This window comes from Rhamphochromis sp. 'chilingali', assembly GCF_963969265.1.
Source record: "Rhamphochromis sp. 'chilingali' genome assembly, chromosome: 14".
NCBI classification, from domain to species: domain Eukaryota; kingdom Metazoa; phylum Chordata; class Actinopteri; order Cichliformes; family Cichlidae; genus Rhamphochromis; species Rhamphochromis sp. 'chilingali'.
In genome coordinates, this window is record NC_137941.1 from 37,516,356 (window position 1) to 37,529,656 (window position 13,301).

The 13,301-nt window shown below is 41.6% G+C and overlaps 1 long non-coding RNA gene across 1 annotated transcript; it reads left to right on the forward strand.

Annotated features, from left to right (window-relative positions):
- Window positions 1-1,797: 1,797 nt before the first annotated feature.
- LOC308410072 lies at window positions 1,798-4,020 on the forward strand. The gene is made up of 2 exons (XR_013974115.1): window positions 1,798-2,561; window positions 2,887-4,020. It is a non-coding gene; the product is annotated as an uncharacterized lncRNA (long non-coding RNA).
- Window positions 4,021-13,301: the final 9,281 nt, after the last annotated feature.

Below are 13,301 nucleotides of genomic sequence, written 5' to 3' on the forward strand. Positions count from 1 at the left end.
TTCACCAAGGTGGGAAGGCCCATATCAGGTCTTACTCAGCACACCGACTGCCTGCAAAATAGCAGAAAGACCATCTTGGATCCACCAAAGCCACTGCAAAAAAGTGAGTGACAACACAAGCATAGACGCCGGTTCCCCCGACTCCTAGGTGTTCTCCTGGTGGAGGAAAGGGCTGTTTGGGTATATCCTGCCCTTTTGTCTTCTCGCCAGTGGTCTACTCACCTGGAGCCCGGGTGTGCCTGGTCATAATGAAGAACCTTGTCCTCATAATGACTGGCATTGCGCTCCTAGTGAGCCTACTGATACTCACCTGGAGAGACAAGGACCCACAGCACCACCTGCAGAAGAAATGGTCGTATGACAACTTATACCTAAAGGATATGGATAAAGAGCACAACCACCCCTGACTGAACAATGCCTGGTACCGGTACGTCTACAACCGAGTACATACAGAAGACAACCACACTGGCTGCTACGTCTGTTCACACCTCCCAACAACAGCAATGCAAGCCACCCTGTATGGAAAATCACCCAGCCTTTCCGAAGCCCTATGTACATTCTACAAAGCCACCAGCGGAACATGTTCCCCCGAAGACATCTTCGCCTTCAAGCTTGAGTTAAAAAGACAAGTCACAAAAATTGACCTGCGACGGTGTAAAGGAACACTGATCAACTTTAAACCTAATGAGGTAGTTTCTTGTGCGCCAGAGGTCTCAGACTGGAACTACAGCTGTGATGACCAATACTGGGTACACCTGAATGCGACCAATGACAAGGGAAAATCTTTCAACGTCAGGAGGGAACCAGGAATACAACATCCAATGTGTTTCACCTTCGCATACGGCAACAGAAAGCTGGGGATGAACCAGAACTGCTCCCAGACTTTCCGGATGCCGCAGGACAGAAAGGCACGGATAAGCTTCCTGAATGGCACATATTGGGTGCAGGGTACAGCTTGGGCATGTGGCTCAAAGACATACTTCACCATCCCACCCAACAGCACCGGACTCTGCGCCCCAATTTTAGTGTCAGACCACACGTTCAGAATATTCCATCAGGACCAACCAAGACGCAAGAGGAGCACTGATGACGTGCAACCTCATGATCCAATCTGGGGCAGTGATGTGCCAGCGGAGTTCAAGTTGTGGACCACCGGACAGAAAGTCCTGCACTCACTTTTCCCATGGATCGGGAATGGAAAAAACATGCTAAGGATCGAGACTCTTGACTACAGATTTGGACTTTTCCTGAACAGCTCAACATGGATAAAACAAGGCTCAGAATGAGGAAATCGACGCGATCAGAATAGTGGTCATGCAACACAGAGTCGCCCTGGACATGATTCTCGCTGAGAGAGGGGGCCTCTGTGTCTTATTCAACACCACTTGCTGCACCTAGATTCCAGATAACGTGCATTCCTTGACCATGACCACCGCCCTGGAGAAGTTACGACAACTGAGTAATGCACAGCAACAAGACTGTCATGAACACAGAGGACTGGCTGACCTGGCTACTGAGCGGCGGCTGGACGACCCTCGTGATCAAAGGACTTGTCTTGATAGGAGTTCTTCTTTTATTGCTTTGCATGTTCTCTACATGCATTCTACCCTGTATCAGATCAATGATTGGCAAGATGGTACAGGCCACAGTAATCACCTATGTTGGACTGCCACAAGAAGATGAACCGGACGAAGAAGATTTAGTATAGGAACACACACACTCACACATACTGAATGATGCTACAATTGAAAATGTTATAAGCAAGTGATTGTTAGCTGATAATAAAGTATGATTGAAGTGGTGAAATACGGTAACAACAGGGAGGGATGTTAGGGAGTTTTTATTGTTTTATTTGCTTATGCTTCAAAAGTTATGTTATACATATTTCACCAGACACAGTTTTCTGTAGAAACAGGAAGCTGACCCTGTGACACTGACAAGAGACCAGCACAGAAATACATATCCGCAGAGGTTGACTTGCATTATATTATTCTTAGAAATTGACCTGCAACACACATACTCTGTGACACACACACACACACACACACAGCTTGCATGCAGACAGACATCAGGACCTGCGTGACAGGAAATGTGATTATATTTGCATATTGACGATGTAACCTATAAAAATAAACGAATACTGCAGTTCGGTGTGATTTGCTCTGAGCTTTTCACCCGTGCAGCACGTTAACCTACACAAGTGTCTCATTGTTGTTTATTCACCTGACTGTTTGTTAACTGTAAATCTCTGACACAGAGTCATCTAGTTACCCACTCTGGAATTAAGGCATACAGCTGTGACATCTGTGGAAAAACTTTCAGCCGGAGAGGGAGCCGAAATACACACCTACGCATTCACACCAGACATGATGTGTACTGCTGTGAACAGTGTGGCAAAGAGTTTACAACAGACGCACAGTTACAACGACACGTTTACCCACACTGAGGAGAGACCTTATCAATGTGACCTGTGTGAGAAGACTTTTAAATCTCCACATCACCTGAGACAACACCAACAGATCCACACCAGAAAGAGAGTCTACAAGTGCAGCTACTGTGAGGTATGTATTTATATTGTTATCTTGTCATTTTAGCCTGACTGTTTGGAACAACTCTGCTCATTAAACTGTGTTAGCATGTTAGCAATTCTACTGCATGGAAAAGCAGCTCTGAGTGATTATTCAGATTTTCCTTTCAGTTATCATTTTAGTATTACTGTAGTATTATGGTGGTAGTATTGTAGTTATTGCAGCCCAGTAAACTGAGTGTGTTAACTGAAACAGTCAAATGTAATTGGATGTCTGCAGAGAAGCTCTTTATTTCAGGCGACGGTCAGGATACAAATGTTGAAGGACTGACTTACACTGTCTTTGTGTCTTTGTTTAGAAGCAGAGCGACACAGATGGATCCAGTTCTCAACCCTGTCATCACTGTGGTGGTGGGAAAGACTTTCATTGTGACCTCTGTGGAAAAACTTTCAGTCAGCAAAAGACCCTAAAAGTACATCAACATAGACACACTGGAGACAAACTGAAATACTGCAAAGAATGTGGGAGAAGCTTCACCACATCACATCACTTAAAACAACATGAACTGATTCACAGTGGGGTTAAAAAGCACCTCTGTGATCAGTGTGGGTCATCCTTCACCACTGCAAGGGACCTTAAATCACACAAACGAGTCCACACAGGAGAGAAACCACACAAGTGCAGACACTGTGAGAGAAGCTTCTCACAGTCAGGTAGTCGTAACAGTCATGAACGTACACACATGGAAGGAAACTACAGCTGTGACCAGTGTGACAAGAGCTTCAGGAATCTCAGTTCATACTCCAAACACAAACGATCCCACGTTACTAATAAACTGTTTCACTGTTACCAATGTGCCCAAACATTCACCTCATTGTCTGCTCTGTGCAAACATCAGCGCGATCACTCAGGGCTGAAATCACTCCCATCACTGGATCACAGTGAATCTGAAGACACAGAAAGATCCTCTGGTTTCTGTGTCAGACTCAAAAAGCTTGAGATCAGGCTCCACAGAGTTCAGATAGAATCATTTAAACTTGTGTTGAACTGAACTGGTTGCTGGGATGAACTTCTACATAATACAGATCTACATGGGATCTTCTTTTCTGTTTTTTACTGAGTCAGTTTTGTCCTTTTTTCTCTGTCCTGGTTTTGCTCGTCTGTAAATGATTGAAACTCAGTCAAATAGTTCATTGTTCTCCAGCAAAACGTTTTGGAAACTCATGTTTAACCTTTGAAACTCTGACATGTTTTAGCACACAAGGCTTCATCGGGGAGTTCACTCATGATTGGACCATGAGAACAAAGGTTTTTAGTTCTTTCAAAGAGAGTCTTGGAGATGCTTGATGTTTCTGTTTTTCTGAAACCACCTGAAAGAAAAACTATTTTTCTTGCTTTATGTAGTGTGGAAGTTTTTAATGTTTCTTCATCTGTGATGTTCTTGAATGTGTTCACGTGAAGATGGTATAAATAAACTGTCCTTTCAGCTTTAGCTCCTAATTTATTCATTATTTATGGATGTAGCACAGCAGCCGTCTCTTGATTAACACATGGAGGGCTCGGGATCTGATGGTGTCGTCTCCCTAATTTGCCCACTCAGTAAATCTCACTCATGGCCAAGAAATTGAAATAAACCTTGTTTCCCTGCTGGATAGTGATCCACTGTAACTCTGCTCCTCCTTCCTGTTTAGGATTTCTGTGGCTGAAGTAAAATTCCCTCCATCCATCACTTATCCCAGCTAACCCAAAGTGAAATAAAGTTTTGCTCATCTTAAAAAAGCATTACAATAATGGGCATTACCAATGCAAACTGAATGATACAGAAGGTGAAAGAAGAGACTTTGATCAGTTAATAAAGCTCATGATCTGGATTCATTGTGGCTGCTACACAGATACTTCTGGGTCACTTCTCTCAGTTAGGAACCTTCCTCACCAAACTGACTGTTGGACCACACCCCTGGTTTCATGAGAAATTGTTTCAGCCATGATTTCTCTTCCTGTATTTCAGAGTAAAGACTGAAGTGACAAATGGAAGCATGTTTAAAAAACACAATGTGAGAGAGACGTTGAGGTCCTTAGAAGTTACCCTGGGTTTTTCTGTCACCCTGCTAGATGTTACACACCTTGTTATTGGACTGATTTCTACTGCTGGACTACTCCTGCGGAGAGTAACAATACTCTTACTAATTAGCTCCCTTTCACACCTTTGGGGATATTTATTTTTGTGTTTGCAGCGCTGTGAGCCAGAACAGCGAGAGAAAAATCTGCAACAGCGACGAGCCGAATGCTTACGTGAATCGCAGCAGCTGCACGTGTGCTACGCTGAATTAGAGGATATCTTTGCTCTGGATTTATATTTATACTTTTTCATTTCTATATGATTCTTCTTGCATCTAAACAAAGATGATTCAATTTGCTAAATGTTGATGGCTCTTCGTGCTCAGGTGTAAATGAGACGTAATATTTGCTCTTGGTTTGGTTCTCCTGTACAGAACCTTGCAGTACAACAGAAACCTAAAAACTTTATTTGTAGTTGTTATTCTTAGTTGTTCTGCTGCCTAAATACCACAGGGTCTGATTATGAAGTTATTGAGCTGCACATACTTTACGACCTGCTTAAGTTCGAGGTCACAGCGTCTGTAGAGCCGCTGGAACATAATGAAGTCTACAAGGTTAAAGTTTTCTCTTCAGTTATTGTTCTTTCTGCTGCTTGGTTTGATGGATCTGAGAGCTTTTGTTTTTATTATTGTTATTATAATTATCATTAATATTTTACTCTCTAGAAGCTTTAAAATAGTGTTTGCGTTTGAAAAAAATTGATTTAAGAATTGAACAGAAACATCTGTCCTTCTGAAAATCGCCCAAAGGCACGGAGACAAAGTCAAAGGATGCAACCTGTAACTTTCTCTTCCTTCATGTCAGGACCATCATCCATGATTTATATAAAATGCATATAGCAACAGTAGCACTTTAGTTTGGACTTTATGATTTCTGTAACTGGAAAATATTATTTTGTTTAAAGACAGAAGTGACCGCATAGTTGCAACATCAAAGGGAAATATTAATTAATTAGCATTATATATATTTATTGCTTAAGCGTTTGCACTATAACTTAAGTAGGATTATAACTTTTAAGGAAGGAAAGATTTCAGATATTTAGTTCACTGTTTCAGTTATTTTATATGAAATTAAAACATTTACGTTGGTCAAATATGATGCTCTAAATCAAATAAAAGTTTGAAAATAAATGATGTATTTTTAAATGCTGCAACAAATGTTCACAAAAAGTAACTATAATTAAAACCAGTTAAACAAAATAAAATGTTTGAATCATGCTTAACCAAATGCCAGGCTGGAGAGCTGAACCTAAAGTATACGTAGAAAGATTTCAACATCTGAGCAGTTTTTAATGTTTTTATCACATATAAATGTCACAGCAGTGGGTCCTGGCCCAATGCTTTGTGTTTTTGGTTTTCTTTGACTCTTGTTTTTCTTGGTTTTTGTTCTTCTTATTTATCAGGCTCTCAGTAATCTTAGTTCTCCCTCCCTCAGTGTTCATTTCAGCCTGTGTTTAGTTTCTGTTCCCGTGTCCCACGTTTCATCGTTTCATGTCGAGTCAGCCCTGTCTCTCTGTTTCCTGTGTCTCCCCAGTCAGCCCCGCCTCCCTCGGGCACTCATGTGTGATACAGAGTAATAAACCTGACTACATTTGCTACACTCTCTTTATTACCTGTGACTTTAAAATTCATACACTAATTATGTCTGCCCATCTCTCTAATGTGAAGGTCAAAGGTCAACATCCCAGTGACATAAGAATAATCCCAAAGGGGCAAAGGCAGCGGTTAATTTAGCACATTTAGCATTAAGGGTACAGCAAGGATATACTTTTACTTATTGTGGCAGGGGTGTGGTCTCTGGCCTGCTGCAGTGGAGGCTGGTGGCGGGACGTTGGACGGCACAGGTGAGGGTGATGGAGCTCATGACTCTCCCCTTTATAGTGACGGAGGAGACTGGCGTGGGGGAAGCGTGTAGTGGAGGAAGCCGAGGAGAGAGCTGGTTTCTGGCTACAAAGACGGCATCAAACCAGAAAAGATTGCTCGTGGTCAAATAATGTGTCAATCACCTGTGAATCAAACTGTGTGTGGGTCAGTTTATGTCACAGTGTTGTTTAGTATATCTTCACTTGTCTCACTCTCCTTCTGTTCTGTCCATCAGGACGATCCTCAGCGCAGATCCTCCATCGATGTTTTGGATCCAATCAGTGATCAGTTCTACGAGGAGGCCTGGATGTTCACCAGCGCTCTCTACACCTCCATCTACCAGAAGGTGAGTGTACTCCTTTGTACTCAGATTAACATTTTATTTCTTAAAATACATTTTCATATATGAGCTTTCTATTATTTCATGGGCAATTTAATCAATATTAAAATTACAAGCATATCAACAAAGGTGAAGCTGGTTTTTTCCACTTGCTGTCACACAGTCATGGAGGAATACAATAAATACATAATCAGTCATAGATCCTGAACAATGACATTAAAAGAAAGTCTGTGGCTCTAAAAACTAAACAGTATAAAGACATGCTCCAAGCTGCTGTTTCTCTCCTCCTCCTCCAGGTTTTCCACTGTCGGCCATCCAGCGATGCTGGAGGGCTACCTGGCCAATGCTGGCCTACACAAAGAGGTCCCAGCTCGGAGGAGCTGAAGAAGATCCTTGCCTTCCTCATCAGTTTCCTCTTCAGTTCCTATCCCAACAAAACCTTCTTGCACCTATTAGCTCCAAAGAGGCTATGGTGCCCGTGGAGGTCTGGACCTGAGGCCTGTGCTCATCACGTGGATAGAAAACACTCTGACACCATTCTGGAGGTCTGATGGGACTCTGACCAAAACACAGATGAAATAAAACTTGTGGCTGGAGCTTTTAAAATTACTTTTTCACCTCATAGATTAATGCTCATGATTGCATGTTAGCGAGACAGCATCACCCCAAGGTGAAACTCTCAGGAGACATTTACTCTTAAACTGTAATCTGGTTGAGACTACTTGAGGAGATCTTAGTAGCGAGTATGTGGATTTAGTCTCTTCACCAACAGCAGACAGACCCATGCCAAGAAAGCAGACATGTTCTCAAAGAAAGCAGAGAGCAGAGATTGGAAAAAGCTAAAAAGAAAAAGCTGCAGCTTTAGACGACTATCTGCCTGTAAGGCTGAAAAAGTCCAGTTACGCTCTATTTTGGAAAAGCTCCCAGTTTTGGTAACCTGGACTTTTATTTCCCCTCTTCTGCTACAGATGTTGACTGTGACCTCAGAGGCCAACTGGACCACACAGCTGCAACAGGAGTGAGGGAGAGGAGTCTTCATCCAGCTTCAAAGAAAACATCCAGGTAAAGTGACGTGGATCAGCGGATAAAGCCGTCTCCACTTTCAAAGGAGATCCTCTGAGAGAGAGACTCTCTGAGCCATTTTAGCCTCAAATTATAGGACTTTTGCATGTGTTTTTAAAAGTGTTCCTCCGATGGGCAGGATATCACTATTAGACTGTCCCACCAGCCAACTTCAACAAGAGACCACAGCAGCATTCAGTGATCAGCACAGATGTTCCTCTAACACTCAGCATCTGATCCCTGTTGGTCTGTGTGCTTCTGCTTTTGCTCAGTTAGAAACCCTGCAGCAACCCGACCCAAAACTGTGTCTTCTTGTTCGCCTCAACGTTGGAAGTGTCAAACGTCCAACATCTGGAAAGGAAACCACGCCAGTGTACTGTGATGTTTCACCAACATGTGGCAGACGCTGGTCCTGCCTTTCATGCTGACATCAGCAGAGAGCCCCGCCTACCTCAAAGCCTCCCCTGTCATGTATTGATCAGGATGATTATGAAGATGAGCGAGTGCAAATAAGACTGTAAAAGTCCACGAGCAGAATGTTTGGATGCTTTCTAATGATTCATGAATATCATGAGAGTGTTTGTGTGTTTTGTCTTTTCTTTGCTGACGTTTGTTACTAACAAAGACAATTTACGCTCTGTGTGTGTTTTCATCCTTACCAGCCACACTCTAACTGCAATGAAGGAAACAAACTGTAGAAATGGTCGACTCAGTGACTTCATAAAATATTGAAGTGGTTCAGGTAGAGCCAGTTTTTAAATGACCATGAACACTGAGCGTATTGTATCTGTACAGCATGTTTTTCTATTAGACAGATTTGTAACAGAGGCCTTGCTCTCAGTAAGTTTGAAATCCTTGTCTGATTTATTTTGTAATCTCTGATCTTTGTGTATCCTGCTCAGTTTGCATGCTGCCTGTAGGAGTTTCTGTCTTTGTATTTGAAGATAATTCATTGAATATACTCAGCTGCTTCCCTTTGGTGCCTCACACATCACTGAAGTTTTTCAGTGTCCAGTTATTTGTTTTTAATAGCTGTTTGAATTCTCTGTATGTTTGACCCTGTAGACTGTTTAATGGACTGCTCGTCTTCCTGTTTGTAACCACTGCCTGTTTAGGACTAAAGATTTGGATTTTTGACTTTAACACAGCCTCTGCGTGTCGTCCCTTTGTGTCCTCGTCCTCTGTGAATGTGTCACAGATGTTTTCATGATAATAACACAGCTTTCCCACAGTGGCTTGCAGCAGCATTTATTCACAGCACATTTGAGAAAGGTTCAGATTAACTCAATGAGTTTATATTCAGAATGATTCTGACAGTGGGCCACTGTGAATTGTGATCTTTCATCAGGTCAGTGTTTAAGTTCAGTATTTCAAAGCAGGAGCTATGAACAGTCATCATGTTGGCATTAGAATTATTATTATTAATCATTATTAATAATGTCGTTACTCATGTATAACCTTGATTAGTATACATGAATTTTATCAATAGTGAAAAATAATGAATAATTCATGTATAACTTTTATTGTGTTTTGTATATTAATTATATTTAAATAGAGATGTTGACACTGTCTCTACAGTAGCATCAATGTAACATACATTATTGGTCCAAGCTGTCATAAATGGGGAGCCTGATCCTTTATTATGAAAACATGACGAGTATTTTTCTTGTCAGTTGGGAAGAAGTTGGTCTTTTTTTCCTTCTTTTTGCTCAGTTTGTCTTTTCTTTGATAACTGAAACTCTGATCAAACCTACTCATGTTTATAGCATGTAAAAGCAACTGACAGTCCGTGGCATTGTTGTTTGTAGAGGTGCAGTGTAGTGGGAGCATAAATCAAAAGAAAACAGTAACATTTATGCAATAAAACATTTGAATGAAAATGAACAGGCCCTTTATGAACTTCAAAGGGATCTGAAAACAACACTTTTTAAAAGAGTATCTTGGGGTGTAGGTGGTCAAAATAGAAAACTGAGCTGAGACTTTAAGTTCAATCCATCCATTCGTTTTTACTTAGGAGGAAGAAATGTCAGGCTGGTGCAGGCTGGTTAGGTGCATGTGGTTATCTTTACCTAAATGAGTTCACTTTGTGGCTGCCAGGTTGGGCAGAAGTACCTGTCCCCTGTTAGGCTTAGTTAGGCTGTTCTCTTCTAATCAGACAAATAAGGCGATGACTTTCTGTGAACAGTATTTCTTATAACTCAGCAGTATAATGCATCATAAAACAATATCATTCATTCACAATAAATCAGCACTCTAATGCAAATCAGTTTAATAAATGCAATAGTTATCAGCTTCTTCTAATTCAGGAGAATAATGCAAACTAAAACTACATAATAATTCACAATCTTTAATTAGGGGTCTAACATGGCATAAGGTAATATTGTAATCCCACAATGGAGATATTTTTCCAAACTGCACGTGTGGACGGGATTAAAAACAAAGAAACAAAAACGGAAACTCTGTGTTTTCAAAAACACCCGTGTGGATGTAGCCAAAGAGGCGGAGCTCCTCTCTTCCATGAGGCTCCTCCAGACTCCGTCCTGCCAAAGTCTGATGGCATTTAAAGAGCTTAACATTAGGACTGTCTGGGGAAGGGAGTGAAAATATTCTACATCTGAAGTCCATGTCAGTGCTGACCACATGCACAGCAGCACTTTGGTTGGCTTCTGTGCCGCCGTCTTATTCTGCGAATATGCAGGAGACTTCCAGAGCCTCAGAGTCTGAAAGAGAATTTGATGTTTGCTCTGAGGACAAGTTTGAAGTGCAGCAATGGAGCAACGTAAAAGTCCTTCAAACAGCACTGCAGAGTTGGATGTTTTCATTTGATTTGATGGTACTTCAGTGGTGACCTGTCCTGGGTGTACCCCGCCTCTCGCCCTGTGGTGGGTGGGGTCGACTCCTCTCTGACTCTGGTTGGATGATAAAGGGATAATAAAAGAAATTAAAAATGCGCAGTAAGAGTAACGTATAGTTGCTCTGACTTTATATCTCCATGATATCAGCTGTTTGTGAGGCTGCAGCACATGAAAAATGAACTCTGCGTGTGTTTTTGTATTGAAGTACCCGTCAGATTTAGTTAGTCGTTGACTCTGTTCCGGATCCTTCTGGTCCTCGTTAAACCCGGGGTCAGTGTTTTCATTGTACTGCACTTGGTTGTGTTGAGCTACAGTTGAGATTTTTATGCAGGCACTGACAGAGATCCTCATCATGATTTAAAACTTAACAGGTTATTATCTCCACTTATTGACTCCAACTTGTGAAGAAAATAACACAAAACTATCATCGACTTCATATTTGGGTGGCAGAAACAGACTTCCACAGTCAGGTCGTGCAGTCTGCAGAAAACTGGAAGCACTCATCTTTGGCAAATCATTTTCCAAACTATAAAACAATAGAGACATAAAACTGTGGGCTCATGTTGCTGTCCACGCATTTTATTACAATAAATCTGGCTGGGCCATCTCTCCTTTCAAGTACAGCGACGACTGATAACTCCATTAACTTTTCCCTTATTATAACAGCCAGATCTCCCAGCGATACGACTGTAATCTCATTGAATACAGAATAAAAAGTATTATTTGGGTCACATTGCAGCAATAGTTCTGAATTTGACACATAGGCAGTAGTTTCAAAGAAAATGTAACCTGCGTGACCTCAAATGAAACTTCACGAGCTTTCGTGTTGATCGCTTTGAGAGACGGGGCCGGTCTGGGATCCTTTTGTGTGGTTTCAGCTCGTTTGCACAGACACATTTGATTGTTTGATCCTGTTTCCACTGTTGAGATCCTGATGAAATTTTCTTCATAATGACCCGGCAGAGTCATTATGAAGCAAATTAGCTCGGCAATAGGAAGTTGAATTTTTCTTTCAGGGTTCAAACAGAAAACCACAAACACATTTAGACTGAGCTCAAACCAACAGAGGGCTTTGGTGAAGATGAAAAGATTTTCAAGCACCCGAGCACACCGTGTGAGTCTTTACAAAAATCAAAAGCAACCCTCTTGACCCTGGAGGTCCCTCAGTCCTCTAAAACAAAACCACGTTAATCACATTGTATTTCATGACAAGCTGTCAGAGGCATTAAAACCATGATATATCCACAGACTGTATATGAAAGATGGACACAATCACTGTGACATCACTCGCTGGGTTTGGTTTCTTCTTAGAGCACAAAATATGTGAGCAGTGCCGCTGCTGGTCTGCACTGTATGAATGTGCACTATTTACTAGAGATGGACGATCCGATAATACAACACGTTCTCACTCCCAACTCGTCAAACGTGTGACGCATGGTCAGGCTCCCTCTGCTGCACTTATGGACGCGCAGGTACCCCTCTCGCGTCGGGAATTGACGTGAAGGGTCCTCCGATTGAAGAGATTGCCGCGGAAGTGCCTGTTGTCGGTATATTTAGACATTTTCCAAATCACATTGTAGTGACGTATACAGAACACAATAAATTATATAATGTAAACAACTACCTGAAAAACAGGTAGAACGATACTTTTGTATCGTTTATTGCATTTACGGAGGGAGTGATGTATGCTGGGTAATGGCACAGCTAGCTACTGGGTGACTTTATTCACCCGCTTCGGCTGTTATCAGTCCATACAATGGGCGTTATTAGCACAAATCAGTCCCATAGATATGGGCCATCTCCTGCTAGATTGTTCAGAAGGTTGTTCTCATCCATCCAGATGGAGGATCACTAACAGGAGCGTGGAAGACTCCAGAATCCACTCTGGCTGGAACCCGGTGGATATGCAGTGTGTACAGGTAAGACCATTTAAACGGACAGCATTTATAGAATGACTATTAAAAGTCAGCGAGTGTCAGTAATGTTAATGTGGTTATCTTAGTAATACACCGAGTGCTAATATAACAGCTTTAAGATGCATTTGTAGATATTATTACGTGTTTTACCGTCTTTATGGTGCTAGCTTAAAGTTACGGTGTAAATGTTAGCTTATATTGGAGGAAAGCTGTTACTGTTTAAACGATGTTAGCACAGAAATATTAGCTTCTGTCATGACTGATGAAGTTACTAGTTAATAAAGTTTCCAGTAAAGTGTTTAATCGCAGCCACAGACTGACAGCAAATATCTCGATTAGCTTCAGTGCATCTATAATAAATATGTGCAAGTTTCAGTGCTTCGTTTAAACTGTATGTGTCTGTATCATGGGATGGATACACCCTTAACAAAACAAAGAAAATATTACAAAACCAATTTTCCCCTCATGCTGTCGGACGCGCCTCGAGGAACCAGCTCCATTTAAAACATCACAGTCAGCTGTAAAGTGTCGTTTCAGTTTTTATACAACGTCAAAGAGCTTCATGTTTGAACAATCAGCTTATGAACAGGAATAAGATCTGCACGGTCTGGTTCTGGTTG